The 12,911-nt window shown below is 37.1% G+C and overlaps 1 protein-coding gene across 1 annotated transcript in view; it reads left to right on the forward strand.

The window, feature by feature from the left end:
• The window catches only part of LOC131149517 (cytochrome P450 CYP72A616-like), a 54,995-nt gene that overhangs the window by 10,328 nt on the left and 31,756 nt on the right, over positions 1 to 12,911 (forward strand). The window lies entirely within an intron of this gene.

Genomic DNA, 12,911 nt, shown 5'->3' on the forward strand with positions numbered 1-12,911 from the left:
GTCAGCATCAGTGTAACTAACAATCTCAAAGGTGGTATGCTTATGATACCACAATCCTAACTCTATATTTCCAACTAGATACCTAAGGATTCGTTTAACAGCTTTTAGATGAGATTCCTTAAGGGCGGCTTGAAATCTAGCACACATGCATACACTAAACATAATGTCGGGCCTACTAGCAGTGAGATATAGGAGACTTCTAATCATGCCACAATATAGTTTTACATAAATGGGGATTCCTTGCTCATCTTTATCAAGCTTTATGGAAGAGTTCATAGGTGTGCCAAGAATTTTACAATCTTCCATATTAAATTTCTTTAGCAAGTCCCTAATGTATTTAGATTGGCATATGAAAGTTCCATGATTAGCTTGCTTTATTTGTAGACCTAAGAAGAAACTAAGTTCACCCATCATGCTCATTTCAAACTCACTTTGCATGCATTTGGCAAACTCATTACACAACTCATCATTGGTTGCTCCAAAAATGATATTGTTCACATAGATTTGAACAAGAAGCATATCATCATTTTTGGACTTGATGAAGAGTGTAGTGTCAATTTTTCCACAGGTAAACTCCTTTTCTAATAGAAAACCACTAAGCCTCTCATACCAAGCTCTAGGAGCTTGTTTCAATCCATATAAGGCTTTAGACAACAGGTAAACATGATAGGGATATTTATGATTCTCAAAATCGGGTGGTTGTTCTACGTATACCTTCTTATTTATGTAGCCATTTAGGAAAGCGCTTTTAACATCCATTTGAAACAATTTAAAATTTTTAAAAGCGGCAAAGGCAAGTAGCATACGAATGGCTTCTAATCTAGCAACAGGAGCATATGTTTCATCAAAGTCAATCCCTTCCTGTTAGTTATATCCTTGGGCAACTAGTCTGGCTTTATTCCTAGTTACTACCCCATTTTCATCTTTCTTATTTCTATATACCCATTTAGTTCCAATGATGGTGTGCTCATTAGTCCTAGGAACTAAGGTCCACACTTTGCTTCTTTCAAATTGATTAAGTTCTTCTTGCATGGACATTACCCAAGATTCATCTTCTATGGCTTCTCTAATATTTTTAGGTTCTTCTTGGGATAAGAAAGCGGAGTGGTTTACTATATTTCTCAATGATGATCTTGTGGTTACTCCACGGGATGGTTCGCCTATGATTTGATCTATAGGATGACTTCTAATGTATTTTCAATCTCTAGGCAACTCCTGATTTCCATTTTCATTATCTTCAAGTGATTTTTCGTTTACTTCTTGATTTTCACTTGCATTATTTTCAATGGAAATTTCTCCAAGCATTTTCTAATATCAATATCATCTTCATCATCTTTATTAGAAAATGGATTAGACTCATCAAACACAACATGAATAGATTCAATCACAGTTAAAGATCTTTTATTGAAAACCCTATATGCTTTACTATTAAGTGCATAGCCTAGGAAGATGCCTTCATCAGATTTAGTGTCAAATTTTCCTAGATGCTCATTATCTCTAAGCACAAAGCATTTACAACCAAGCACATGAAAATAGGAAATATTAGGCTTATGGTTGTTCCACAATTCATAAGGGGTTTTATTAATTGATGGTCTAATCAAGACCCTATTCATAACATAGCATGCAGTATTAATGGCCTCGGCCCAAAAGTATTTAGGTAAGTTATGCTCATTCAACATAGTTCTGCCCATTTCTTGTAGTGACATGTTCTTTCTTTCAACTACACCATTTTGTTGAGGTGTCCTAGGTGCAGAAAAGTTATGTGATATGCCCTCTAAGTCACAATATTTTTCTATGTTTTCATTTTTGAATTCCGTGCCTCTATCACTTCTTATGTGAGTGATTTTATATCCTTTTTCATTCTGAATTCTCCTGCAAAGTTTGGTGAAATGTTCACATGATTCATTTTTATGTGCAAGAAATAACACCGATATGAATCTAGAAAAATCATCCACAATTACAAAAGTATAAGATTTACCACCAAGACTTTGCACATAATTAGGCCCAAATAAATCTAAGTGAAGCATCTCCAAAGGTCCAGTAGTAGATATGAATTTCTTTTTCTTAAAACTAGATTTTGTTTGCTTACCCATTTGACATGCATCATATATTTTATCCTTTACAAAAGAAATTTAGGCAAACCTTTAACTAATTCTTTTCTAACAAGTTTAGACAATAAGTCCATGCTAGCATGCCCCAAACGCCTATGCCACAACCAAGTAGCTTCATTTATAGCAGAAAAACATGTTACTTGTTGTGAATCTAAATTATCAAGAGATGTAGTATAAACATTTTCATGTCTCTCTGCAGTAAAAAGCACTTTGTGGTCCGTTTTATCTTCTACTATGCATTTGTCATTTTCAAATGATACTTTATATCCTATATTACACAATTGACTTATGCTAAGTAGATTATGTTTCAGTCCATCAACTAAAAGAACATTATCAATAGTAGGAGAAGAATCTTTACCAACCTTACCTACCCCGATGATACGTCCCTTGGCATTGTCGCCAAATGTCATATAGCCTCCATCCTTGGGAACAATTGAAGTAAATTTTCCCTTGTCACCGGTCATATGCCGTGAGCACCCACTATCTAAGTTCCATCGGTCCTTGGAGGAGGATGATCTTAGGTATACCTGCAAGATAAGCTAAGTGACTGATGCTGGTCCCCAAATTTTATTGGGACCACGGGGGTTAGTAGCAGGATCTCCCTTAACTACCCATACCTTCCTAATTTTAGCATGCTTATTTCTAAGTGGGCAATCAAATTGAATGTGACCAATCTGTTTACATTTAAAGCATTTCAATTTACACTTTGGTTCTTCAGGAGGGATATGAGATTTTGACTCACGTGTAAAATGTCCTAAGTAAAGATTAGGTCGTTTAACATTTTCAATGCCATTAAAACCAAGACCCTCTTTACTTAAGGAATTTCTTTGGGCACCAAGTAATTTTTTAAAATTTTCTTTGCCCTTTGTAAATTTAAAAATGATTGTGGAGCTATCCTCCAATTTCCTCTCAAGCTCAATAATAGTAGTATCTTTTTCTTTTAAAATAGATGCATGAGAGGTTTTTGCCATATTAAACAATTTTGACCAATTTTCACATTTCTTCTTCAAATCATTATTCTCTTTGGTCATTTTGCCTAGCAATTTTGAAATACGAATATATTCAAATTGCAATTCTCTAAATGTAGGCATGCTGTCAGAATCACAATCATCAAATGAATAATAAGAAGATGATGAACTAGAAAACGATACCTCATCCCCGTGTGCCATTAAGCACAGATTAGCGACCTCCGTGTCACTACGATCCGAATCCGAGTCGCTACTGCTGAATTGGTCCCATGAAGTCTCAGCCTTCATGGCTTTCTTCTTTTTCTTAGCCTCCTTTTTCAGTAGTGGGCAGTCGGGTTTGATGTGCCCCACTTTGTTGCAGTTGTAGCATGTAGGAGCATTTGATTTTTCCTTTCTTTTACTGGACTCACCCTTCTCATTAGTGGAGTCTCTATATTTTTTAAATGGCTTCCTGTTCTTCCTGAAAAATCTACTAAACCTTTTGGTTAGCATGGCCATTTCCTCATCAGTGTCAGACTCACTATACTCACTAGATGTGTCATTAGATGCTTTTAGTGCAGTCACCTTCTTAACCCTGTTATGCTCATTAAGTCTTTCATTTATGGACAGTTCATAAGTGATCAAGGAACCTATCAGTTCTTCTAAGCTTATGGCCTTAAGGTCTCTACCCTCAGCAATGGCCGTAGTCTTAGCTTCCCAAACAGGAGGTAAGCCTCTAAGGATCTTCCGGATCATCTCATATGTGGGATAGGTCTTTCCTAATGCATGCAGTGAGTTTATGATGTGTGTGAATCTAGTGTACATGCTCTGAATGGACTCACCTACATTCATCCTAAAGGCCTCATACTCACTGGTCAACATATCTATCCTACTGTCTTTCACATCTCTAGTGCCCTCATATGTGACCTCTAACTTATCCCATATTTCTTTTGCAGTTGAACATGCCATAATCCTGTTAAATTCATTTACATCAAGACTACAATATAAAATATTCATGGCAGTGGCATTAAGACTAACAGCTTTCATATCATCATCATCATATTCATCCTCAGTCTTAGGAACCCTAGCTGCACCCTCAATTCTCATAGGGACATAGTTTCCCTTAGAGACAATCCTCCACACCTTCCAATCAGTATTCTGAAGGTAGATGTGCATCCTCTGTTTCCAGAAGGTGTAATTAACACCGCTGAAAACAGGAGGTCGTGTGGAAGATGGTCCCTCAAGAAAAGGGGTCACGGAGCTATGAGCCATATATGATCTTTGTGCAAAATAACAATTAGTCTATGCTATGTGGCTCTGATACCAATTGTTAGCTTTACTGTGATCCCAAGAGGGGGGGGGGTGAATTGGTATTTTTAAAATTTATCTCCTAGGTATTCCTCCTAACAGCAGTATGTTCACAAGCCTATGGTCAATCTAGTGCAAATTATGTAAATATACCAAAAATTAAATAAAGTAGTTTGAACAATCACACAAGAACCAGAAAGTAGTAAAGAAAGGAGGACACGCAGATATGTTATCGAGGTTCGGCCAACTGCCTACGTCCCCGCCTTGGCTAACCAGCACAAGGATTATCATAATAACTTGCTCACTTAAAAGGGTGGAGCGGCACCTATACAAACTAGGTCAAATTACCACAGGGCTGACATCAACCTTCACCAATCCTTACCGGACTGGATTACCGCCCCCTTAGGCCACGCCTAGAATCTCTCAGATATACAATCAAATGGTACAATATATTGGTGCTTTCACGTAAAGCATATTTGTACCACAAATGCGCACAAACACAAATACCACAGATGATTTAAAATGTAAGCTCTGTGTAGTCTAAATATTTCAACTTTCAACTATGTTTTCTATCAGTGTAGTAAGTACGCGAGAGTGTCTAACAAGCAATCTGTGTATCTCAAGGTATTTCAATCAAATGTGTTCACACAGAGTATTAGATAAGCCTCAAGAATATCAATCAATAGAATATCTCAATCATGGAAGTATGTATATGCTTGGATTGCAAAATATATAGGATCTTTGTTTTCAGCAAGAATATTTGAGTGAATAAATATTGCAACAAAGATGTTTCACCTCAAACACAAATATCTCCTCAAATGGTTTTCAAAATAAAGAGCAATAGATATTTGTAAATGATTTTGAAAATATTTCGCAATTAAAAGCAAAAATGGGCTTCTCAAGATATTGCAACAAATATGCAATCTCAGAAGACTTAGTAAAGTCTTCTTAGGATGAACTTATTGGCTAAGTGCCCTAAGAATCCTTTTGGTTCAGCTCTCAATAAAATTATATCAATCTCACAACCAAGAGAGAGTGAACCTTCCTATTTAAGCACTCAAGAATACGTACAAATGATTTTATGAGTATTGAATGTAAGCTAGAGTGTATTTGGAAGAGTGTGAGCAAATGAGAATAAAAAAGAAAGTATTTTTGCTTGAGAGAGATTTTCTTAATCTTTTTTCTAATCGATACTTAATCCACCAAATGAAAGAGTATATATAGACATACTGAAAATTTTGATCGTTGGGGACCTATTAGGGATTATTGAAAAAGTTTAATGACATTTAAATCAATTTAACCCTGTTTAAAATTATTAATCGTGGCAAAAAAATAGGAGCAACTCGAGAGGTTTGGTCGACCAGAAATGGTTCGATCGACCAGGACTCAAATGGCTCGGTCGACTAGGAGACTTTTGAACTGAAAGGCTCGGTCGACCGGGGAGGGAGATTTCCCTAACTTTCGAGGTTCGGTCGACCAGGCCTTTTTGAACTGCATGGTTCGGTCGACCAGACCGCTGGAATTCTCCCGAGGACCCTCCGGTCGACCAGATAGTTGGAGTACAAAAGTGGACAGACGATTGGGAGGTCAAAATGTTGACTCCTAGGTGGTTCGGTCAACCGGCAAGAAATGAACTGTGAAGTTCGGTCAACTGGGCCTTGGTCAAACTGTTCACCCAAGGCCGGTTCGGTCGACCAGGCCAAAGTGAACTGTGTTGGCCGGTCGACCGAAAGTGCACCAAGTGTGCATTTCGGTCCCGTATTGAACCAAACAAGTCCTATTCAAGTGCCTAACAAACATTTGTGTAAATGTGTGTTTCCTATGGGCACTTGGGGTCCAAATTGAAGACACTGAAAAGGTGCTGTGTCGGTCGACCGAAAGGAAAACCCTAAGGTCTTTCTATGGTTATTTTTGGTTTGTAACTGGTTTGAGCTTACAAAATAAATCATGCATGTGATGTGTGTGCTTATTACAAACCGAATACCCTAATTACTATTACAGACAAATTTCACTAAGATTATTACAATTAAAAGCATGAGGTTGTCTTTAAGTTTTGAGCTTTCACGTGCCATTGATGATATACTAATATGAACCTACACATGAACTAGATATTTATTAAATACAAGAGTATTTGTCATTATCAAAACCAGGGCGTGACCTATAAGGTCAACAGTTACCTACGACCAATCTATGGCCTTTTGAGCATTTAAACCCTATCATGCATGCAGATGCATTATTACATACCATATTAAATATTACAGACCCAAAAGAATAAATGCAAATACAATAAGTAAATGGACTTCATTCATTTTGTTCCTCAATCTCTTTGCTCTTCAAATGCCATATGTGAGGTGATCTTTGCAGTCCTTATGACTTCCTTGTGTTCCTACCCTCAGTGCATGCAAAGGATGATCCCGTTTCAAGAGTTCGGTGCATTGGTAAGAACCATTGGATTTGTCATAATCAAAATGGGAAGGACTAATAGAGTTAACATTCTCCCCCCCTTTTTGATGATGATAAATACAAAAAGCAAAAGTGGGAAAAGCCAAATAAGCTTCCCTTGAGGATTTGCATAATATTCAAATTTGATAATGCAGTTCAAGCATATAACAAGTGAAGATAAGAATTTAGAATTTATGCATTCAATTTTGGGTTTTTCAAATAAAGCACAAATACCATGTAGTTAACTTTCCCAATTTTGTAGATACTTCTCCCCCTTTTGACATCAACAAGAAGGGGCTAATGTAGGAAAGTGAACACAAGACATAGCTATTCAAGTGAATGGTTTAATTTTTGGAAAAAAATTTAGAAATTTCGGCAACAAGCCTTTGAAAATAGAGCATTTCCAAAAAAAAATCAAGGGCCTGGTAGATTTCACATTATTTGCACATCATTTAAATCGAGCAAGCAACAGCCTCAAGCATGCAAAGCAAACAATTCAGTATAGTTCAAGGCAGTTTATGCTGTGATTGTTAATATTTTCAATATCCATAAAACGTAATATAAACATGCAGTTCATTATGGAGCATTTGCAGTCTCATAGAATATGAAGTGTATGAGTATAGATGTGAGAAAACTTTTTTTTTTTAGGGCCGTAGTATTTTGATTTAAGTTGCTCCCCCTTAGTTTATGCACTCTATCATATCTCAATAAACTCAATACAAGTCTAAGTTAAAATTTTGGGTGTGCCTGAAGAGGTAGAATTTTAAGACAGAAGCTCCCCCTTTCAATTAGAAACCTAGCTTAGATACAATAAACTGCTTATACTAGTTAAAGACTTATTTCATTATACCCTCAATGAGTGCAAAGGATGATCCTATTTCAAGAGCTCGGTGCATAGGTAACAACCATTGGATTTGTTATAATTAAAACAGGAAGGACTCATAGAGTTAACAACCTTTGGCATGTGTAGGATTTCCTCATCCAAACTTAGGTAAGCTGCAGCAGACAACTTGAAATGATTCGCTAGAGGTGTACAAACCGGACTTGCATCAGCCTTGCTAAACCTCTCCAACACCTTCTATACATAATCACCCTAAGATAATCATAACCTCCCTGCAATACGTTCTGTCACGACAAATCTCCATCCCAAGTATTTTATTGGTTGAACCAAGATCCTTCATGTCAAATTCCTTACACAACAGGTCTTTTAACTGATTCGCTTTAGTTAAATCCTTTGCAACTATCAACATGTCATCGACATATAATAACAAGAAAATAAGAGAACCATCCTCAAGCTTATTCACATATGCGCAGCAATCATACTCACACCTTTTGTAGACAATCTTGATCATGTAAGAATCAAATCGTTTATACCATTGCCTTGATGACTGTTTTATCCCTAAAGAGATTTTCTTCAACCTGCAAACAAAATTTTCTTTTCCCGGTTCAATAAATCCCTCCGGCTGTATCATGTAGATTTGTTCCTCTAAGTCACCATGAAAAAACGTCGTCTTAACATCCGCTTGTTCCAAATGAAGATCGTAATAAGCTACAAAATCCAACACAATTCTGATAGAAGTATGTCAGACCACTGGAGAAAAGATTTCATCGTAATATATTCCCTTCTTTTGTGAGTATCCTTTGTCCACCAACCGTGCATTGAATTTCTTTCCTTCCTTTTCTAAAATTGCCTCCTTCTTCCTATATACCCATTTGCAACCTATCGGTCTCTTCCTAACTGGAAGCTCCACCAAGTCCCAAGTTTTTTTTCTTATGTAGTGATTCCATCTCCTCAATCATCACTCCCATCCACCTATCTTTCTCCTAGCCGTGCATTGCATTTTGAAATGTAGTTGGACCATTGCAACAAGTAAGGAAAGCATAAGATACTAACTCTTCAAATCCATACATTGATGGAGGTCTGAGAGTGCGTCTGGATCTCCGTATAGGAATATCATCGACTTGCTGATTTCCTAAGCTAGAGCTCCCTGCAATCATAGGACCATGATCATTTCCATTGCCCTGATCTTCCAACTCCACCTACACAACATGTTCATCACTACCTCAACTTTTTGGCTCATGTTTGTTTTCTTCATATTCTTAAGTACGCTTCACCATAGCCTTCTCATCAAAGACTATATCCTTTCTGATCACCACCTTGTTTGCCACTAGGTCCCACAACTTAAACCCCTTCACACCTTCTGGATATCCCAAAATGATGCAACAACGAGACTTCAGGTCAAACTTAGACCTCTCCTCACTAGACGCATAGACATAGGCTAGACACCTAAATATCTTCAATCTAAAGTAGTCTACTACATTTCCCGTCTAAACCTCTTTTGCCACTTTACCCTCTAGTGATGCCCTTGGTGATCGGTTTATTAGAAAACAAGCCATACTAACTATCTCGACCCATAAGTTCTTCAGTAGCCCTACATTATTCCTAATACATTGAGCCCTATCATTAAGAGTCCAGTTTATCCATTTTTCCACACCATTTTGTGGAGGTGTCTAGCGAATTGTAAAATGTCTCTTGATGCCCTGCTCCACATAAAACTCCATAAACCGAGAATTAGCATATTCAGTCCCATTATCTGACCTCAAGTATTTGATTCTCCTCCCTCTCTGGTTCTCCACTTCAGCCTTCCAAATCTTAAACCTGGAAAACGTATCTGATTTTTGGCGCATGAAGTATACCCAGACCTTCCATGAGTAATCATCAATAAAAATCATATAATACACATATCCACTCTTTGATGCAACTCTAACTAGGCCCCAAACATTTGAATGCACATAGTCAAGAATACCTTTCGTCTTGTGAGTAACTAATCTGAACTTTGCCCTGTTTTGTTTTCCAAGAAAACATATCCTGCAAAAGTCCAACTGACATGATTTAAAGCCCTTTAAGAGTTTCCTCTTGTGTAGTTCCTTCATGTCGTGTTCCCCCAAATGCCCAAGGTGCATATGCCAAAAGATAGTCTCATTTGATTCAGTATCCACGACTACAACTCCACCTACAATGGTAGTTCACTACAACGTGTAATATTCCCATCCAGTTTCTGCCCTTTCATTATAGTCAGATTACCTTTCCATACCATCAAGACTCCACCTTTGGACTTGTAATTGAAGCCATTACAATAGAAAGTGCGAAAATATATTAAACTCTTTCTCAATTCAAGTATATGTCTTACATTACACAATGTTCTTACAACACCATCAAACATCTTTATCTTTACATTTCCTATGCCAACAATTTTGCAAGAAGCATCATTACCCATAAGAATTGATCCATAATTCACTAACCTGTAAGTGCTAAACCACTCCTCACTCGGAGTCATGTGATAAGAACATGCCGAGTCAAGTATCCAAAGAGACCATTAGATTATCCGACCTCGCTAAAAATTGATAGAACATCACCATCTGCTGAATCTTCTTCTTGAACAATATTTACAGATTTTGAAATCCCCTCATGCTTTTCAGAATTTTCCTTCTTCTAATCCAGACAGTTCGGTTTCACATGCCCCTTTTTACTGCATTTATAACACCGAATTTCCTTCTTCTTAAATTGTTTTCGGGATGATTTCTGACTACACCCATTCTTAAACTTTCCTTTTCCTCACTTATTTTTACCCTTTACCACAAGTCCTTCTCTTTCATCACATATCTTCAACCTTTGACGAAAATTTAACAAGGCACTTGTTACCTCTTCCAGATCAAGAGTTTCTTTTCCCCACATAAGAGTGGTCATAAGATTTTCGTAGGTATGAGTCGAGATCAAAGAATTTAATAACATCAAAGCCTTATCATCCTCATCAAACTTCACATCAACCCTCATCAAATCACTTATGATTTGGTTAAAAGCACTGATGTGTTGATCCAGACTTGATCCTTCAACCATCTTAAGCCAATATAAACGCTACTTAAGAAAAAGTTTGTTATTGAGGGATTTAGACATGTACCGACTTTCTAACTTTTGCTAGATAGCCACTGGTGAATCCTTCTCCATCACCCGATAGAGAACTTCATTGGCCAAACACAAGCGTAATTAGACGCTGCCTTTGCTTTCAAATCTACCCATGTTGCCTCATCCATTCCTTCTGGTTGAGTATCAAGAAAAGCCTCGTTTCATAAAAATGTCCTTCACTCTTCTCTCCCATAAACCAAAGTTTCTAGTTCCATCAAATTTGAAAATGTCAAATTTTGTAGAAGACGATCCTGATGCAATAACAACAATCTCTTTGATATCAATTTGTTGTGATATGGATCAAATAAATAGAATGCACATCGGAATAAACAACAAGTAAATGCAAATACAACCAGAATAAGAACAACAATAGATTTTACATGGTTCGGCAAAGCCTACATCCACAGATGCAATGACACACAAATTTCACTACGAAATCACAATGTACACAATACACGTCTCAAAATAATCACTCACTACTTCAATATATGCCTAGAATAACATATATAGAAGGTCCTCGGAGGTTTCCCTCCGTTTACCCAACCACCCAATGTTCAAAAAATTTAAAATTCAGAAAAACTGCTCACAGCTCGGGCACCCTTCATCGACGAGTTCTAGGCTTTGTCAACGATCCATAGAAGACCACTCATCGATGATAACATGATTTTGTTGATGAGTCCAGAACTCTGAGATTTTCCTGCTCTCGGTATTTTCTCGTCAACAATTTCAGAACCTTCATCGATGAGTCCTTGCCGTCCTCTCGTCGAAAAACATAGGGCATTCGTCAACGATCTCCTACTGTGCTGCCCTTTCATGTTTTTCCTTCTTCCCTCTTTGCTTAAGAAAAAGAAAGTATAAGAGCCACAAATAGCACGACTATCTTTGAGACCTCAACTGACAAGGAATTATTGGATTCATTATATTTGGTTGTATTGGAGTCCTCTCCCTCATTATAGTTGACCTTTAAAGAGCCCTAATGATTTTTGGTGGTAGGTTCGAGCTCTGTCATCTTCTACATAATCGACCAATGTATGATTTTTATGATCCCTTGGACCAATAATGTGTGTAAGAAAATTTTGTTGTTTCTCACATTTCTGAATCTTGCTGATGTCATCATAAACAATGACTTGGACATCAAGAAATTGTAAGATGAGTGGATTAGCCCCTTACATCCTCCTACAAAAGAGTAGGGTAATGGAATTTATCAAAGTAGTTAAGGCAATGGTTCAACCATGAAGTGATTATATGATGAACAAAATTTCTCCCTTAGCATCTTGCCTTAAAATGGAAGGTTGGCCAAATACACTATAGTTGTTATACACGATGGTTTGGCAATGCCCAATAAATAACTGCTAATGATTTGTAGCAAGATTTTCTTTTGGCCTTTCTCTTATAAACATTGAATCACTAAGCATGTCATTTCCCATGCTTTCCATTCAAGACCTCGTGTCATTTACGAAATTGCTCATGATTTTCTTCATTGCGGTCACTACCTTGTAAGAGGTTTGAGATGCTAGAAAAAAAAAAAAAAACTCTCTCTAGAAAATTATGGTTGAATCACCACTAGACTAGTATTTGTCAGTCCGATTGAACTTGATGACATTGTGCCTTTACTTTGCACTATTGGTAATTACTAGTATAATGGGTCTCTGTGGGCGAGCCAAATTGTTTTTTTTTCCCAACAATTAGTTCTAAGAGTAGGAATTTAGGGATTTGTCAAATGTGGAGGTCAGAATGGACTCATTATGCTAACCCTCATCAGAGGTGCAAGGATAGATAGATGAGAATTGTAGGAATCATAGAAGGAGAGAGAAAGGGAGGTGAAAATCTCAGACTAGAAGAGTCAAGAAGAGATAAAGAAGGAAGAGACTAAGGGAAAATAGATCATTCACTTGTTTATACCTATTCCAAGTCAAACTTGGAATTGGAATTGAAACCCAAATTGTGCCTAAATCATTGCTACCTTTCAATTGCATAGTTACAAATTATAGAAATTCAATAATAATTCTAAATATAATCTTAAGGAGTTATGAAACATTAAACATAATTATTGTAATAGACTCCATATGGTCTTATTTGGGTGGCTAGTTGTAACTCTTTTCCTAATGACCAAGCAACAACCCTGATGATTGAGTAGCC

The sequence above is a fragment of the Malania oleifera genome, chromosome 2 (genome assembly GCF_029873635.1).
Source record: "Malania oleifera isolate guangnan ecotype guangnan chromosome 2, ASM2987363v1, whole genome shotgun sequence".
Classification (NCBI taxonomy): domain Eukaryota; kingdom Viridiplantae; phylum Streptophyta; class Magnoliopsida; order Santalales; family Ximeniaceae; genus Malania; species Malania oleifera.